Source organism: Bubalus bubalis, chromosome 9 (genome assembly GCF_019923935.1).
Source record: "Bubalus bubalis isolate 160015118507 breed Murrah chromosome 9, NDDB_SH_1, whole genome shotgun sequence".
Lineage (NCBI taxonomy): Eukaryota > Metazoa > Chordata > Mammalia > Artiodactyla > Bovidae > Bubalus > Bubalus bubalis.
This window is the reverse complement of record NC_059165.1, coordinates 56,442,580-56,462,513: the sequence shown is the minus strand read 5'-3', so window position 1 is coordinate 56,462,513 and position 19,934 is coordinate 56,442,580. Positions and strand designations below refer to the sequence as shown.

At 41.5% G+C, this 19,934-nt stretch overlaps 1 long non-coding RNA gene across 3 annotated transcripts in view; it reads right to left on the bottom strand.

Moving 5' to 3' along the window:
- Positions 1–358: 358 nt before the first annotated feature.
- Positions 359–19,934, bottom strand: part of LOC123335058 — a 156,594-nt gene continuing 137,018 nt past the window's right edge. Inside the window, exons 3-5 of one of the 3 annotated variants that reach the window (XR_006553333.2) lie at positions 4,106–4,341; positions 3,040–3,263; positions 359–1,024 (exon numbers count right to left, since the gene is read on the bottom strand). This is a non-coding gene — a long non-coding RNA (uncharacterized LOC123335058). The other 2 variants (XR_006553336.2, XR_006553334.2) reach the window with 2 other exon arrangements.

The following is a 19,934-nucleotide window of genomic DNA, read 5'->3' as shown; positions in this document are numbered from 1 at the left end:
TCTTCCCATCATAAAGCTATCAACAGTATGGGAGAGGTGTTGCTAGAAGACAGAAAGTCCCCACAGATAAGAGATTGTAGATCCAGACAGGAAATACTAAAACATCTCTGGTGCTAAGTCACTTCAGTCATGTCCAACTCTTTGTGACCCTAAGGACTGTAGGCCACCAGGCTCCTCTGTCCATGGAATTCTCCAGGCAAGAATACTGGAGTGGGTTGCCATTTCCTCTTCCAGGGGATCTTCCCAACCCAGGGATCAAACCCAAGTCTCTTATATCTCATGCATTGGCAAGTGGGTTCTTTACCACTAGGGCCACCCAAACACCTCTGGACCAACCAGCAAAACTGATGCTCAGTGTGGCTGACATACTACAACCATCTTGGAGGCCCTGAGGTATTAATGCCACTAGTGTGTAAAGTAAACATTTGGTCATTAACAGAAAAACAAGTGTCTCAAACACACAGGCAGCTAGTTTGCATGACTATGGTGTGTTTAAACTAGTATGTTAGAGGGTCCTCCAGAGAACACAGTACCTGAGGATCCATCAACTTAGTTGATTCAATAAAACATGACACCTTTATTTAGTTGCATCCTTTAACTACAATGTTCACATCCTTTAAGAAAAATCTTTTTCCCTCCCTCCATCTCAGTTCTTTTATTTTTCCATTCTTATTCTTTGTGTGTGGATGCTTGCCTTTGTAAGTACAGCTTCTCATTGATACTTGAGGTCATTTTGCTCTGGGGCCTCAGGATTGTGCAAGCTCAGCCTGCGTGGCTCTAGGCAGGTTCTTAAACTTGACTGCATTCAGGAAATTTTTAATATTTCCTGGAAATTGCTTGAGTCAGCTCAGAAATCAATGATAAGACATATCCTGTAAGCCTGTGTACAACATGTGGGCAGAGTAAAGATAAAGTAATTTTCCAGCTGTTAAAATCATGAGCAGAGGAGTCCCTTCAGCGAGTTCCCTTGTGTAGGATAGAAAGTTAAGGCAGGATGGACTGGGCAGGACGCTTTGCATGATGCCTGGAAAATGAAGTGGGAGAGAAGACCATGTGGTTGTGGGAAGGCCCCTGAGCGCTGAGAGGACAGATCCCAGGAAAGAGGTAAGTCTACAGTCAGACCAGAAAGTCCCCCAATTTTCATTTTTCCAAACACATCTTTGTTAGCATATAAGCTATGAGAAAAGAAAAGTGCACAGTGTGCTTGGAAAACTCAAAAGAACAAAATGTTTGAGCTTTTCTGTCTCACAAATCCCATATTCTACCTTGCAGTTCTAAGACTGGAGATGAACAGTGTTACTCAGTTCAGATAAGTGGCTGAGAAATAAAAGACATTTTCTGGTTCCAAGTGCTCAGATATCTTGGGTACAGGAGAAATCTAGAAATCTTGTCCCTCCACTTCACACAGAGCTTTACTAAGTCTTCCTGGGTTTGAGGACCCTCAGGGGATCAATTATGTTTTTTTCCCCCTCCCTTTCTCCTTCCTCCCGCTCTCTTTTCTGTCATTCATTCAAACAGCTCAGGGACCACGGATCACTATCAGATACTATGATAGGTGCTGGGAATAAAAGGATGACTAGGCATGGTTTCTGTCCCAGAGGACAGCATTCCCTAGTTGAAGAGCCAAAATATGACTAGATAAGTTATAATATAGAAAGATGATTGTTATGAAGAACATGGAACAGTGGGAGTCCGAGCCTGCTGTGGGGTGCATTTCTACTAAGGTAGGGCAGGGAGCAGCTTATCAAATATCTCCACAGAACCAGGCATCCAAGAGATCATCAGCTACCAGGAAGTTCTGATACCAAGAATAATATTTTAGCTGGCAGAGAAATACCCTCAGGCAGAGGTTTGAGGAGTTGGTGTTACAAAATTGCCAAATTTCCTCTTATAGATTGTTGATCGGAAAGGAAACTGGCACTGTTTTTTATTTGCCTTTTTTTTTTTTTTTTTTGAGGAGAGAAGTAATCTGGCAGTTTTTCTATCAAAATAAGAATGGGCATAAAAATATGTATCTTTGACCCTGCAATTCTATTTCTAAGAAATATGCTCTCAGATACATTCTGAAGAATGTATGAGGATAAATGTATAAGTAAGCTCACTAAAACATTGTTTGTAATAGTAAAGCTTATAAAAGACCTAACTAATTATAGAGGAATGGTTAAATAAATTATTAAATACTATGCAGCACTTTAAAAGAATAATACAGAGATCTAAGTGGAAAGAACTTGTTCAGTACAAAAAGCATGATGCAGAATACTTTATAGAGTCTAATACCAATAATGATTTTTAAAAACTCTCCACACATACACACACATTCTATTTTTCTATATATCTGTCTAGAAAGAAGCATAGAAAGATGTTCACAAGTTAATAGCAGCCATTTCTAGGGAAGGGAATAAGGCTGAAAGTGGGGAAGAGGATGGATGGAATGGATACTCATTTTTCCATTACCTATTGCTATGTCATTTGAATTATTTTTATACTGAGCATACATCTGTAATCTGTGTATTACTATAACATAAAAATGACATTTCAAATTCCAATGGCTTCAAAAATACCACTTTGGGCATGAGGCAGGAACAGAACCTCTAGTGAAGTGGTGAATGGTTGGCAAATTTCAGCTGCACAGAAGTAGCCTCTGACATTCTGCACATTCCCCAAAGGGAGAAGGCCTCAGACTTGCTCTTTCACAGTCAAACCTAGGACTTTAGGGAGTCAGCAAAGATTATATGAATGTGTGAATCCTCTGAGCTGAGCTTCTGGTTCTGTCCATGTGGTGCCATAGGGACAATCAGAAAAGTGGAAAGTTCAGTCAATTGAACTAGCTGCTTCAACTATAAAACTGGACCCATCCCTTCCCCATATGGATCAGTGACAGCATCAGTCAAACCAGTTATACTTGTTGGCATGCAGACAATAAGCCCAGTTATTAGACAGAAATGTTCCCTTTCCAACCAATAGCTGCCCCTTCTTGCACAGGCAGAACCAAAAGCATGCATGGCACTCTCTGGCTATTAACTTAAGTTGTTGGCTTACCCTTTGTTCAAAAAATTTTTGAAGCTGCTTCTTGGCAGGAGTGTGGAGGGGGCCCAAGGACTTCTCAGCATGAGATGAAAGCAATCCAGCTTGCAGGCACGCAGGGCGGCAGGGAGGCACGGAGGAAGAGAGTCAGCCAGATCTAGATCTGCACCCTGTCTGTTCTTGCAGGCTCTGTGACTGTGGGCAAGTTCCTCCACCTCTCTGGGCCTTTCTGTCCTCATCTACAGAAGAGGAGCATATTTTGCCATTCAGTCACTTGCTCTAAGAACTAAATACACCTTAGCAATATGCCAGCCACGTCATCCCTGTGTTATTATAAGTATACTGAAGAAAAACATTTGTGTTTGTTATTAAAGCATAATATCCTTGAAATTATCATCTGGTCTACAGCTTTCATTCTCATTTGACTTTTTCAGTTCAGCAAAGGCCTCTTTTCCGGCTAGAGAAATGTCTTGGATTTCAGGTTCAGGGCAGTTTGGTTTTTGGGTGGGGTGGGCTCAGTATAGTCTGGGGCATCCTAGTTGGAGTCTGTTTCCTGCAGCTTGCCCATGTCTTCAAAATATCTGGTAAATACCAAAAGCAAATTTCATCGAGCTGGTAATTCCAGGGGAAACAGAATTTCAGACTGTTTACCAAGAAGACTCCCAGGTAGGCACTAAACTATTTGGTCTGATTTTTACCACTGGGGACAAGTTTCCTTTTGAGTTCTCCCAATTCTCCTGCTGCAGAAGCAAGAATCCTTTTGGGGTTAGAGCTCTGGCAGTTCTGTGGGCTTTGCAAGCCCCACACATTTCTTGGTCCTCTCCAGAAGGCTGGAGTAACAGGAGCAGTATAAAAAGTATATTCAGTCTTCTGTGTCTGGAAGCAGACCAACCTGAAGTATGGGGAACAGCAGACTGTATTAAAAGACCAGCTGAGAACACCACCTTTATACAGACAGAGGGAGAAAGGAACAATTTATGAATGTGGCTGTATCCTTGCTGAGCTGAGCTCCCCATCAGTTAGTACCTGGTCACATGGCTGGGGCAACCATCCAGATGGGCAGGGAAGTCATCTTACCCACCTGAGGAATGGATGAGGAGACAGAGAAAGGTCACTCCTCTGGTCCACAGCAGAGCTTGGATTTTCATCTGTGCTGTTCAGCCCTCAAGTCTGAGCTCTGAACCTTTGGGATCATGGAAAGTCCGAGGGACCCTGTCCCAGTGGTCTGATCAGCTGGTGACTTTGAGCAAGCAGTTAAACCTCTCTGCAGCCTCAGTTTCCCCATCAGTAAGAATGGGAATCAGAAGAAGCTCTCCCCTAGAAACCAGGTGTATGGATTCAGTCATTTAATAAAGCAAGAGATTATCAACAATGTCTGTATACAGTAAGTGTTCGTATGTTGTTATTTATGGGTGTGATGATTATTCCCCTTCATGGATCACAGCCTTGCCATGGTGAAGGGACTTGCCTAACTCAAAGAAGCTACGAGCCATGCTGTGCAGGGCCACCCAAGATGGATGGGTCATAGTGAAGAGTTCTGACAAAATGGGGTCCACTGGAGGAGGAAATGGCAACCCACTCCAGTATTCTTGCCATTAGAGCCCCACCTGGAGAACCCCCTAAACAGTATGAAAAGGCAAAAAGATGTGACACCGAAAGATGAGCCCTTACAGGTTGGAATGTGTTCAGTATGCTACTGGGGAGAAGTAGGGGGCAGTTACTAAGAGCTCCAGTAACAGTGAAGTGGCTGGGCCAAAGTGGGAACAGTGCTCAGCTGTGGATATGTCTGGTGGTGAAAATAGAATCTGATGCTATAAAGAATAATATTACATAGGAACCAGGAATGTTAGGTCCATGAATCCAGGTAAATTGGACAGAGACAAGCAGGAGATGGCAAGATTGAACACTGACATTTTAGGAATCAGTGAACTAAAATGGACAGAAATGGGTGAATTTAATTCATATGACCAGTATATCTATTACTGTGGGCAAGAATCCCTTAGAAGAAATGAAGCAGTCCTCAGAGTCAACAAAGAGTCCAAAATGCAATAATTGGGTGCAACCTCTAAAATGACAGAATGATCTTAATTCATTTCCAAGGGAAACCATTTAACATCACAGTAATCCAAGTCTATGCCCAACCACTGATTCCAAAGAAGCTGAATTCAATGAGTTCTATGAAGATCTGCAACACCTTCTAGAACTAACACCAGAAAAAGACACTCTAGGGAAAAAGACATCATAGGGAATTGGAATGCAAGATTAGAAAGTTAAGAGATACCTGGAATAACAGGCAAGTTTGGTCCTGGAATACAAATGAAGCAGGGCAAAGGCTAACAGAGTTTACTCAAGAGAACACACTGGTAACAGCAAACATCCTCTTCCAACAACATAAGAGATGACTCTACACGTAGACATCACCAGATGGTCAATATCAAAATCAGACTGATTATGTTCTTTGCAGTTGAAGATGGAGAAGCTCTATACAGTTAGCAAAAACAAGACCTGGATCTGACTGTGACTCAGATCATGAGCTCCTTACTTCAAAATTTAGGCTTAAATTGAAGAAAGTAGGGAAAAACACTAGGCCATTCAGGTATGACCTAAATCAAATCCCTTATGATTAACCAGTGGAGGTAATAAATAAATTCAAAGGATTAGGTCTGGTAGAGAGGATGCCTAAAGAACTATGGACAGAGGTTCGTAACAGGAGACAGTGACCAAAACAATTCCAAAGAAAAAGAAATGAAAGAAGGCAAAGTAGTTGTCTGAGGAGACTTTACAGATAACTGAGGAAAGAAGAGAAATGAAAGTTAAGGGAGAAAGGGAAAGATATACCAACTGAACATAGTTTCAGAGAATAGCAAGGAGAGATAAGGGCTTCTTAAATGAACAATGCAAAGAAACAGAGGAAAACAATAGAAGGGGAAGGACTAGAGATCTCTTTAAGAAAACATTTCATGCAGTGATGGGCCATGATAAAAGACAGAAGCAGTAAGGACCTAACAGAAGCAGAAGATATTAAGAAGAGATGGCAAGAATACACAATATATAGAATATAGAAAAACTATACAAAAAAGGTCTTAATGATCAGGATAACCAAGATGGTTTGGTGACTTACCTAGAGCCAGATATTCTGAAGTGTGAAGTCAAGTGGGCCTTAGGAAATGTTACTTGAACAAAACTAGTGGACATGATGGAATTCCAGCTGAGGTATTTAAAATCCTAAAAAATTATGTTGTTAAAATGCTGCACTCGAAATGTCAGGATATTTGGAAAACTCATTAGTGGCCACAGGACTGAGAAAGGTCAACTATTATCCCAATCCCAAAGAAAGGCAATCCAAAGAATGTTCAAACTACCACCCAATTGCACTCATCTCACACGCTAGCAAAGTAGTGTTCAAAATCCTGCAAGTTAGCCTTCAGCACTATGTGAATAGAGAACTTCCAGATGTACAAGCTGGGCTTCAAAGAGGTAGAGGAACCAGAGACCAAATTGCCAACATCTGTTGGATCACAGAAAAAGCAAGGGAATCACAGAAAAACATCTACTTCTTCACTGATTACGCTAAAGCCTTTAACTGTGTGGGTCACAAAAAAACTGTGGAAAATTCCACAAAAGAGATGGAAGTACCAGACCTCATTACCTCTCTCCTGAGAAACTTGTATTTTAGTCAAGAAGCAACAGTTAAAATTGGACATAGGAACAACTGACTGGTTCAAAACTGGGAAAGGAGTACGGCAAGGCTGTATATGGTCTCTCTGCTTATTTAACTTATATGCAGAGTACATCATGTGAAATATTGAGCTAGATGAATCACAAGCTAGAATCAAGATTTCAAGGAGAAATGTCAACAACTTCAGATATGCAGATGATACCACTCTAAAATGGCAGAAAGTGAAGAGGAACTAAGAGCCTCTTGATGAGGGTCAAAGAGGAGAGTGAAAGAGTTGGCTTGAAACTCAACATTGTAAAACTAAGATCATGGCATCTGGTCCCATAACTTCATGGCAAATAGAAAGGGTTGGTGGGGGGCGGGAGTGGAAGGAATGACATTTTATTTTCCTGGGCTCCAAATTAACTGCGGATGGTGACTGCAGCCATGAAATTAAAAGACACTTGCCCCTTGGAAGGAAAGCTATGACAAACCTAGACAGTGTATTATAAAGCAGAGACATAATTTTACTGACAAAGGTCCATCTAGTCAAAGCTATGGTTTTTCCAGTAGTCATGTATGGATGTGAGAGTTAGACCATAAAGTAAGCTGAACACTGAAGAATTGATGCTTTAGAAGTGTGGTCCTGGAGAAGACTCTTGAGAGTCCCAAGGACAGTGAGGAGATCAAACCAGTCAATCCTAAATCAACCCTGGATATTCATGGAAGGACTGATGCTGAAACTGAAGTTCCAGTACATTGGCTACCTGATGGGAAGAGACCTTAGACTCACTGGAAAAGACCCTGATGCTGGGAAAGATTGAAGGCAAAAGGAGAAGAGGGCAGCAGCGGATGAGATGGTTAGATAACATTACTGACTCAATGAACATGAATTTGAGCAAACTCTGGGAGACAGTGGAGGATAGAGGAGCCTGGCATGCTGCAGTCCCAGTAGATTTTAGGACTTTCTGGTGTTTTTAGCACAGTGATGACCTATGCTGCTCTCTGGACTGGACTGAGACTAACAGAACTTTCTAGGTAAAATATTTTTTGTATAGCAACCTTTATTAGTTATTCAGCAATATTTACTATGTGCCTAATGATATGGAGTGCTTGCTGGTTGTCAGGTAGAGCAGAGAACATGATAGACGCCATGTTTGTTGTCAGGAAGCTTATGTTCTAGAAGGGAGATGGGCATTAAATATGTGCTTAAAAGCATCATTATATGCACTATAGTAGGGATTAGCATGGGGGCTTCCCTGGTAGCTCTGAGGGTAAAGAATCCACCTGCAATACAGAAGACCCCAATTTGATTCCTGGGTCAGGAAGATCCCCTGGAAATGGGGTAGGCTACCCACTCCAGTATTCCTGGGCTTCCCTGGTGACTCAGATGGTAAAGAATCTGCCTGTAATGTGGGATATCTGGATTTGATCCCTGGGTTGGTAAGATCCCCTGGAGGAGGGCATGACAACCCACTCCAGTATCTTTTCCTGGAGAATCCCCATGAACAGAGGAACCTAGTGGGCTACAGTACATGGGGACGCAAAGAGTCAGACGTGACTGAGCACTAAACACAGCACAACACAGGCATTAGCATAATGAAGGAAAAGGCAAAGAATGAAAGAATCTGACATAATGTGGGGGGATGGTGGACAGTCAGAGAAAATTATATTTAAGCTGAGGCTCGAAGTTTGCAGAGAAGTTGGCCAGATAAATCAGGGTAGAACAGATTAATTGTTCATTCACTTATTCAATAATTATTTATTGAATACCTCCTCTTGCCAGTCACTGTTCTAGAATATTAGGAAATGCTATTGAGCAAATCAGACCTAAATAGCTATGCTTATAGAGTTAAATTCTCAATTGTTCTGATTATAACCAACCACCTAAAAACTTAGTGGGTTAAGATAACCATTTTATCTGACTCACAATTGTTTGTGCCAGGAAACAAACAAACAGGGAAAGGCTTTGAAGGCTGGTTCATCTCCACATGGCATCACTGGGGCTTCATCACTCACATGATTAGATTTTTTAATTAAATTTATTTATTTTAATTAGAGGCTAATTAACACATGATTAGATTTTGTCTTGGGTGGAGGATAAGTGATAGTGGCTGATGGCTGGGAACTCTACTGGAGCTGCCTACTAGCCTGCCATATGGCATGGGCTTTACAGAGTGAGTATTCCAAGAGATATGGGAAGAAGCTTCAGGGCTTCTTTTCCTTTGTTCTCTTTTTTTTTAAAAAAAAAATGATACTGATTTATGCTTCAAGTCTTCTTATGATCTAGCCTCAGATGTCTTAAAATACCACTTCTGTCCCTGTCTATTGGTCAAGCAAATCACTAAGGCCAACCTAGATTCAAGATAAGGAGAAGTAGACTACATCTCTCCATAGGAGGAGGAATAAAGGATTTAGGTCATTGTTAGCCTACTATATGGAGAGGAATCAATATATTCTATTTTGAAGGTCTCTAAGGTCACAAGTGTGGATAGAGCCTCCGACTCTGAGTTCAAAGCCAGGTGCAGATTACTGGAATTTGGGACTTTTAATGTTTATATTTTTTAAATTCACTATGGCAACAGCAAAGCAATGAACATAAATTGGACACCTCTGACATACGCTTATATAGCAGGAGTCAGCAAACCAAATACAACCTTCTGCTTGTTTTTATAAATAAAGTTTTATTTGAACACAGCTATGCTTATTTGTTTGTTTTTTGACTGTGGCTGCTTTTACACTGCAATGAGTAGTTGAAGACTTGAATGTTTGTGACAGAGACTGTCTGGCCCACAAAGCCTAAAACATTCACTATGTGGCTTTTTATAGAAAAAGTTTGCTGACCCTTGCTATATGGCTTTCATTAATTAGATATTTATGAAGCACCAGTTACTGGACTAGGACTTCATATGCATTATGTTGTTTGATCCTCATGCCAGTCCTTTGAGAAAGGTATTACCCCTGTTTTATAGATAGAACATAAAAATTCAAGGAGGTTAAATAACGTTTCCAAGATCACTGCCATTGCCTTCTCCCTCTTTTAGACTTTGACAATAGATTTGCAGGATACCAGTCACTTAAACTCACAAATGCAGTAAGTGACAACTGCCGGACACAAGGTATCCCCGAGGGCCAATCACTGGGGTAGCCTCCTTCAGGTCATGACGGGGTGCTTATACTGTAGTCAGGGAGCAGTGGGAGACAAGGAGTAGTTTAGAGTAGTGAAGGACAACGGAGGATGGGAGCAGGGCAGATTGGGCCTTATATCCTAGGATGTCCTGGGGCTCAAGCCCCTCGGCTTATGGTCTGGGATCCCGATTTGTCCCCTGCATGGCACCTATGGGGCCCTCCATCTGGTGCTGCTTTCACAGGTTGCTGACTAGGGGCAAAGTTAGGGACATAACAGCAGGAATGCAAAGATGGAGATGGATGAGAAAAACTTACGGAGAGGGGTGGTGGCCGAGATAGTGACTTCTCAAAGCTGCCCATGACCTCATTTCTGGTGTTGGTGAATGTGTTAGGTTACACGGCAAGGAGAATTAAGCTTACAGATGAAATGAAAGTTGCTAATCAGCTAGCATTACAATAGAGAGATAAAAATCTTGAATTATCTATGTGGGCCAAATGTAACCACAAGGGTCCTTTAGAATGAAGGAAGGAAGCAGAAGAGGAGTCAGAGAGAGTTAAAGATGCCACACAGCTGAAGGAGCCTTTAGAGGCTGGAAAGGTCAAGGTAACAGATTCTTCCCTGGAACCTCTAGAAGGAAAGCAGCTCTGCTGATACCTGGACTGTAGCCCAGTGAGACCCATTTCAAATTTCTGACCTTCAGGACTGTAAGACAACAAACTTATGTTGTTTTAAGCCACTTATTTTGCAATAATTTGTTATAACAGCAATAGAGAAGTAAGACTGGGTGCAGCCCATCGGGTCATCATATTGCAAACCCAAGCACGTCAATGGTAGTAGCACTGCAGTGAGGGAGGTAGGCAAGAAGTCCTAACTAAACTAAGGAGATGAAAACATCTCCTCTATTAGCTACATCCTCACCAGTCTTTGAGACAAAAATCCCATCAGTGAAGCAAAAAGCAAGGAGAGTGGCCTAATGCCAACATGTGTGGTGCATGCATAGCCTCTTGCTGTTCACAACAATAGCAACATTCTTGACTATGACTGAGCACTTACTGTGCACTAGGCATCTGCACACATCCCTGTTCTGTATGACAGTTCATGAGACAGGATTTGTGCTCTACTTTTCTATATGAAGGAAGACTCAGCCCAAGTGACCTACACAAGGTTACACATGTAGTAAGGTATTCTGAACTCAAATTTCACTCCATTATGCCACATTGTTAGAGCAACTCTACCACAAATTTGATTTACACTTTCAAATTGTTTGGGGGAGGGGAAAGACAGAAGGTTATGTATCCTACAGGGGAGAGATGCTATCCGTCCTAGTTATTACTTAACCCCTCTGCCTAAACACTATCTAGAGCACAGGAGGCACTGCAAGTACAGATTCCCCCCCTCCCCACACAATGAATGAATGAATAAATAAAGGGCTGGATGGAAGGAAATTCCTAGTGTAGGAAAACGGGATCCTAAGTTACAATCAAAGAGCCTTAGAACTGGAAGTGACTTTAGAAATGATTTAGCACACTTTACTTTTGCAGATGGGAAAACTGGGTCCTAGTGAGCAGAAGAGTGATCTCATGAGTGAGTCAAAAAGTGCTCTGCCTAGAAGAGATGGTTTTGAATGAATATACATTTAAGAAGAGCAGGTTATTGGATTATAAACCAGAACTTCACATGTAACTGATTCCGTTCCAGATATTCTAAGCTGAGTTCTACAAGATAAAGGCTAATGTGGGTCATTTTACTATCTCACTTTCAGGACTAGTCATCATCTGCACACAGTGCGAGAATGGGGGATGCCCAAGTAGACAGGAGAGAAGGCAAGAGAACACAGGGACTGACTTCTACAGTTGATCCTTTTCTTCAGCCCTGGGTGAGTCATAGGTATTATCTGAACCTGGAAAACAGTTGTGTTTTCACCACAGTTCAACCATATTACACTTGTTGAAGTGTGCAAAACTGAGAAGAAGGTTATAGAAGCAGGTGGACAGGGGAGTAGTTGAAAGCAGTTTTTGTAAAAGGAGAAAGAGATCTGGAGCAGGAATGTCTTTTCCCTTCAGGGAAGCTAAGACACCTGGGATACCTGAGACTGGTGAGAATGTAGCTAATAAGTGAATGCAAAACTGTGTGAGCTCCAGAGAACCCTGTGGGCTTTAGATCACATAAGTCCTTTAGAGGCTAGAGGTAATAACATCAGAGATAGACTGGGCTATAAAATGATTGCGTAGCTTCACCTGTTGTGTTAGGCAACATATGAAGGTCAGTGTTTCAATCGGCTGGATAAAAAGTTCAAAGTGTTCATTGTAAGAAAAATGTAAATGACAATTAAAAGGCATGTTTTATAGACTATGGTTTAGGGTGGTAATAAGAGGCTCTTAATTTGGGGAACTGGTTCTCCACAAAATAGAAAAGATTTTATGTGATAGTATAATCAGACGCAGACAGACTTGATTTATTGTCAAAGGAAGACAGCACAGGTATCACTAAGAACTTGAACTTCAAGTCAAGATGGACCACCCTTTACTTTCTGGGGACATTGGCTTAAGCTGTTTCATCTATGAAAAGATATCAATAATAGTAACCCTTTCATAGGGCTTCCCTTCTATTCTCAGAGGGCTTCCTTGGTGGCTCAGATGGTAAATAATCTGCCTGCAATGCAGGAGACCTGGGTTCAATCCTTGGGTTGGGAAGATCCCCTGGAAAAGAAAATGGCAACCCACTCTGGTATTCTTGCCTGGGAAATCCCATGGACAGAGGAGTCTGGCGGGCTATAGTTCATGGGGTTGCAGACAGCTGGACACGACTGAAGTGACTAACACTTTTTTTAGTACTGTTTCTCTGGTTTTTAAACTTTTTAATTGGAGGATAATTGCTTTACAATTTTGTGTTGGTTTCTGCTGTACAACAATGTGAACCAGCTATAAGAATGCATATATGCATATATCCCCTCCCTCTTGAGCCTCTCACCCACCAACCCCTTATCCCACCCCTCTAGGTCATCACAGAGCACTGAGCAGAGCTTCCTGTGCTTTACTGCAGCTTTCCACTAGCTTCTATTTTATACATGGCAGTGTATATATGTCATTACTACTCTTTGAATTTGTACACCCCTTTCCTTCCGCTGCTGTGTCCATAAGTCCATTATCCATACAACTGTTGTGAGGATGAATTAACACAGGTAATACACATGGTGCATAGTACATGCTTGCTAAACACACGCTATTTGTATCCATTTCTAAACTCCTGGTCATGTTTTTCATCACTCTCAATACTTCAGTGAAGCTATTGTGTATACATGCTTTCTCCACCTTCCTGGTTGATCTTTTTAAATATTAGATAACATGTGCCCAGAGGAAGAGCTGAAATTAACACTCATCCTCCAGCTTTGCAGCCAAATGAGTCCTGGAATGGAAATGGACTAAGGAGTCTGTGTGTGGACTGCACACCCAGCCACTTAGGGTGTGGGCAGGGTGTGGGCAGGGCTCTCTTGTCTGCTCACCCAGCAATCTCATGCTGAGGACTGGTGCCTCTCTCTGCCTTGTTGTTGGCATTGTTCAGTTACTAAGTCGTGTCTGACTCTTTGCAACCTCATGGACTGTAGCACATCAAGCTCCATTGTAAACCCAGGGCCATTTTCCTGTTGTCTTCCTGTCATTCAGGCCTCTTATTTACAGAGACCAACACATATACCTTTTACCTAGGCACCATGTGAGCAAGCCTTGGATCTTTCCTCATGTTGATTCCAAGTAAATGTGACTCGGTTCCTTGACTAAATACTGGTGGGTGATTTTTTTTTTTACAAGGGTCTGGTGAGCAAAAGCAGGAAAGGTGCTCCATGGAGGCAGGCTGTGTTGACCCCAGGAAAAAAATCCGAAAACCCAGCTTCCCTGGCAGTACTGTTCTGATGTGCTGACTGACGTGTTTGCTGATTAAATTCTTAACCCATACCTATTTGGGGCTTGCGTCAGTTTTGCGTCTTTGATCCTTAATTTTGCAGTGCTTTGGTTCCCAATTTATTGTTTTTTTTTCCAGTTAACTGCATAAATGACTCATCAGCAGGAAATGTGGATAAATAGTCAACCTAACTGAAAATACAAATAAACATATTCTTGTGTGGGGAGGATTTGCTTAAAGGGGAAAGAACCATGGGAGGACAGAGTGTAGTTCCCAGGGCAAAATCGTCTACTTTTTGTGGAACTCTAGCTCTTTTCTCTGGGACAGAGATAGTAGAAGCTCAGGTGCTAAGGTGAAGAAGGCAATGGCAACTCACTCCAGTACTCTTGCCTGGAAAATCCCATGGACGGAGGAGCCTGGTGGGCTGCAGTCCATGGGGTCTCGAAGAGTTGGACACGACTGAGTGACTTCCCTTTCACTTTTCACTTTCATGTATTGGAGAAGGAAATGGCAACCCACTCCAGTGTTCTTGCCTGGAGAATCCCAGGGACCGGGGAGACTGGTGGGCTGCCGTCTCTGGGGTCGCACAGAGTCGGACATGACTGAAGCGACTTAGCAGCAGCTGTTAAGGAGACATCTATCCATATGTGGAATTTGGGATTATTGGTTTCAAACTGGCTGTCTCTTTATCAGGAACTTAAGTGGTTTTTGAAGACTTTTCTGATAAGCATGTGAATGTGTGTGTGCACACATGTTCACCCACATGTGCCTGCTCTAATCCTTAGAATGCTCATCCTGGTCACTCATATGACTAAAAATATGACCTCATAGAAACAGAAGTCTAATTCTATTTATTTATTATTTTGGCAAGTCGTGCAACTTGAGGGATCTTAGTTCCCTGACCAGGGATCAATCTCAGGCCCTTGTCAGTGAAAGCACAAGTCCTAACCATTGGCCCACCAGGGAATTCTCAGAATGGAGGTATAATTCTGCTGCTAAGTCACTTCAGTCGTGTCCGACTCTGTGCGACCCCATAGACGGCAGCCCACCAGGCTCCCCCGTCCTTGGGATTCTCCAGGCAAGAACACTGGAGTGGGTTGCCATTTCCTTCTCCAAGGCACAAAAGTGAAAGTGAAGTCGCTCAGTCGAGTCCGACTCTTCACGACCCCATGGACTGCAGCCTACTAGGCTCCTCCGTCCATGGGATTTTCCAGGTAAGAGTATTGGAGTGGGGTGCCATTCTATCAGTCACTAAACATGCAATGACACCAAGCACTATAAAACATACCATGAAAGGACTGAATGAGGAATAGGAGGTAGACCAGATTGTTCCCATATGGGCATGGTCTTTGGGGACATAAATACAGTTTCTTGATTATAATGTCCACATGCCCTTTGATTCCAAAATCTTCTGAATTTCCATGTAAACAATTGTGTCAGCATGGCAATCACAGGGAGAAGTTACAGGAACCGGTGTTGTATCTCTTGACAGAGATGAAAGAGGCAAAGCAGCGGTGGTGATGAAAGTGTTGCATCAGAAGTGCCTTTCCATATTTCATGTCTGGAGCAAAGCCAAGTTGCAAAGTTTAGGAGGCCCCCTGAGCCCGCTGGAGAGACTTGACTTGATGACTCATGAGAGGTGGAAATATTTCTCTTCCTTTGTTCAGGCCTGACCATCAACTCCCTCTGCTCTCCCACCATTGCCTCCTGTGAGTCCCTGAGGTGGGTATTTCCCCCATTTTTCCCATCTGTGATGTGCCTGACAGTTTGCTGGAATATCACACTGGCAGGGATGGGATCACACCCAGGAAGTTTTTCTCCATTATGACTTTTTCTGTTTAATATAGAAAATGCAAACCTCCAATTAATTTTCTGATACTGGAGACCTACAAACTTGGCAAATGCAAAATAAAATTCAGGGCAATGTGTTATCTAGTCACAATGAAATGCTTGTGTTGTGTTTTAAAGGAGTAATTAATACTAAAGTTAAAAAGTGTTAAATTTAGTTAAAAGGATAAAGAATTATAATTATGGGCACCATCACTTCATAATAATGTATCAAAAATTGGCAAAAGGCAGAGGGGAATTCAAGACTCTTCCTACAAAACCCCAAATAACTTTATTAAATGCTGAAGTATCAGGATGTAGTATCTAGACACCAGCTACACTCAATTAAGTTGCAGGGGAAAGCCAAAATAGACTCTTCTTTCTCTGACTCTGGGAATTCTGATTCAGGAAGAGGATGGAGAGATATAGAAACACTTTCAGGACAGCCATTTGGCAGATCTTGTAAGCAAACCACTTAGTGATATATGGCATGAGAATTCATCTTGGTTATGAGCTTAAAGTAACCCCTCATATTAATACTGCCTTCAATATCTTTCCAATTTTCCTAGATTCAGATTTCTGGCTTTGAGAGGCTACTACAGTACTCCTACCTAGTGCTGACTATCCCCTTGTAGTTCTAAACACAGTTCTAAGCGATATGCAAGTATTATCTCATTCAGTCCTCATAATACATTCATGAGATGGATGTGCATATTATCTGCACTTGACAAGTGTGAAAATGGAGGCACTGAGAGATGCCGAGACCTATCTAAGGTTATGCATCTGGTGGGAGCAGGGAAGGGGCAGGATTTGATCAGAGAAGCACTGTCTCTGGCCATGGGACACATACACACAAAGAGCTGAGACACAGGCTCCAGAGCTTCCCTTCATTCTGAACTGCTTGCCATGGATGGCCTCCCCCTGCTTGTAGCATCCTGGTGTTTTTTCCCTATCAGCTCTCACAACAGTCATTGATAAGGAGTTATTTGTTTAGTTTCTCTCTCCTTTTCCCAGTTATAAGCTTTTTGAGAGCAGGGACTGCAGGTCTTGCTGAATCCCTAGGCCCTGCAGTGACTCAAACTTGGTAGATATAAAATAAAAACTTGCTGAGTCAACAAATTCTCTTCTATGGAGATGTTTGGGAAACATTTGTCCACGCACCCCTAAAAAGTCAGGACCTTCATGCCTTTCCAAGACATACTTTTAACCTCAAAATGAATAGCCCTTTAAAATTTTATTTTTAAAAGTAAAAATTTGGAATAAAATTCTTCATGGGCCACAGGTAAGGATGAAGTTGCTCTTTGCAACAACCAATGTCACAGTATGTATATGTATTTTCATTTAATTAAAAATGGCAAGGTTAATGAAGTAATCAAGATTTCAGAGATCTGAGCCAGATGCCCCTGGTCTTACTTAACCATCTGCAAGATAGTAGGCATGTTATGAATGCCCTGTGCCTCCATTTCCCTGCCTATAAAATGGGAACAATAAAAGAGCCTATCTTAATAAGGATGGTTGTGAGAAATTAATGAGTTAATGTATGCATAAGTGATGCCTGGCACATATTAGTTGTTATGTAAACATTAACTACTATTCCTAATGTGTTACTATTTTATGGTATTACATTTATTTTCCTACCATCTTTATTAAGCTAGTTTATCATCACTGAACATTATTTTTGTTACTTTAGTATTTCATATTTTCTGGACTCTTACACTTTTTTCAATGATTTGCTCATACATTCAGTCTTTTAACATTTTTTTTTTTAGTATTTATCATGAGCCAGGAACACAAGAACATTTGAATTACTTCTTTTGAGCACATTAAAAAAAATCATCGGCCTACATCAGTTGAAAATTTTTTCCTTTTCCCTGTAATTACAGACATATTTAGTGGTCTGTCTCGCTGGCAGAAAACCTCACCAACATTTCTACCAGAAACTATTTCCTAGGAAATTTTTATTTCTTTCTTAGTACTCAGAAAATTTATATGTAGGTGCCTACACATTAAAAAAGGAATCAATTTTGTCCTTCTTTCATTTCTTTCTCTTTCCTCTACAATATCTTTATTGAGTATATGCTAACTTCCATCCACTTGGCCAGGTCATTTGGCAGCTACAGATGTGCCAAGTCTCCTCTCTTTATGGAGGACGCTGGGAAGAAAGCTGTCCAACAGAAAGCACACAAATATATCTGTGATTCCATATTATTGTAAGTGTTATAAAGAAAAATTTTTAAATGTCATGAGAGAATAATAATGGATGGCTGGATTTAGAATGAGAGGGTCAGCGACAGGTCCCTAAGGAAGTGATATTCAAGATGAAGAAAGGATGTTTTATAAATAAGTTCATTTGTATCTTTTTTTTTTAAGATTCTGCATATAAGTGATATCACATGATATTTGTCTTTCTCTGTCTGACTTACTTCACATAGCATGATAATCTCCAGGATACAAATGAATTTGTTTACAAAACAGAAACGACTCACAGACATAGAAAACAAACTTGTTGTTACCAGTGGGGAAGGGTTGGTGGGAGGGAGGGATAGATTGGGATTTTGGGATTGACACCTGCACATTACCATATTTAAAATATGGTTATGGTAGGTCCAACTAGGACCTACTGTATAGGACAAGAAACTCTGCTCAATACTCTGTAATTACCTAAATGGGAAAATAATCTGAAAAATAAGACACACACACACACACACACACACACACACATATAGCTTCCCTGGTGGCTCAGGCACAAAGAATCTGCCTGCAATGCAGGGGACCCAGGATCGATCCCTGGGTCGGGAAGATCCCCTGGAGAAGGGAATGGCAACCTACTCCAGTATTCTTGCCTGGAGAATCCCATGGACAGAGGAGCCTGATGGGCTACAGTCCATGGGGTCACAAAGAGTTGGACATGACTGAGTGGCTAATATTTTCACTTTCATATATGTATAAGTCAATCACTTTGCTGTACACCTGAAACTAACACATCTTTAATTATATGCAGATACAAAATTAAAAAAAATTAAAAAAAGAATGGATGAAGGGCTTTTCGGGCAGAGGGAAGGGACTGGACTGTGTGAGGAGCCTGGGTCAGAAGAACCCACACAGTTGCTGCAGAGCCTGAAGGGAGACCCTGGCAGAGAAGAGGCACAATGGGGCGGGTGAGGGGTTCCGCTGGCAAGGCAGGCTGGTTCAGGGCTGTGTGCTTTATGGTCAGGTGCCAAGTACTGGCTTTGAAGGTTATAAGCAGTGGAGTTCCACATACAGGTTTACTTTTGAGAAAGATCATCCTGTGCTCTGGGATCCCTTGGGACCTTAGCAGCTCTGGGGAGGTGCCAAGATGGAGACCCATCATCGCTTGATTGGATCAGTGAAAATCATCCAAAGTCCTGCTGATGCCAAAGTCTGATACTCTCACTACTGAGCCCACTAACAACTTTGGAAGATGGAGGCTAGCCTAGTGACCTCCACCATGGGGTGACACACCATGGAAAGTTCAGGAAACAGTGCACTGCAGGGTGGCAGGGAAATATTAGGAGTTCTAGTTTTGAAAATAGCAAATAAACACAAAAGTTAAAAATTGCACTTTCAAATTAGCCATTTCTTTGTATATTTTGTAATGTACAAAATATAAATACATAAACATTTATACATATGTGTATATACACACACACACACATATATGTAATTTATAAACAAACATATACAAATATGGGATGTTACTAAAAAGGCTTTAACTGATTGGGTGGCCTTTCCTCCCATGCTGCAAATCTGTTATCTCTGTTAAAGGTTAGTCTGGCTCAATCCATGAATTATTATTCTAGAATTTTTATTGAGATTTAGGGAAAACTTAGGTCAACATTTACACCAATAAATGAAAACAAATAAAATCAACAAATTAAAACTGAAGTTCTGCTCATCTCTTAAGCTCAGCCTTTCCAAAGCCTACGACAGTGCCTGATACACAGTAGGTGTCTGATTTTGCTGAATGAATTCATGGATAAAGGAGGAACAATTTTTTTTTTAATAAAGGTAAAAATTAATTCTGTGACCTGAAGTGTACCTATGTGCTGTGCTGTGCTTAGTTGCTTCAGTCATGTCTGATTCTTTGCGACCCCACGGACTGTAGCCCACCAGGCTCTTCTGTCCATGGGATTTCCCAGGCAAGAATCCTGGAGAGGGTTTCCATGGCCTCCTCCAGGGGATCTTCTCAATCCAGGGATCGAACCCAGGTCTCCTGCATTGCACATGGACCCTTTGCCATCTGAGCCACCAGAATGATCTTAAATTGCTTAAATACACTAATAAATAGAACTGCTACACTTTCACTTGATTGTATACAAACATTTCAGACATTTATCTTGTTTTTCTGTATGTCTCCCTAGTTTCTTTGTGGAACTC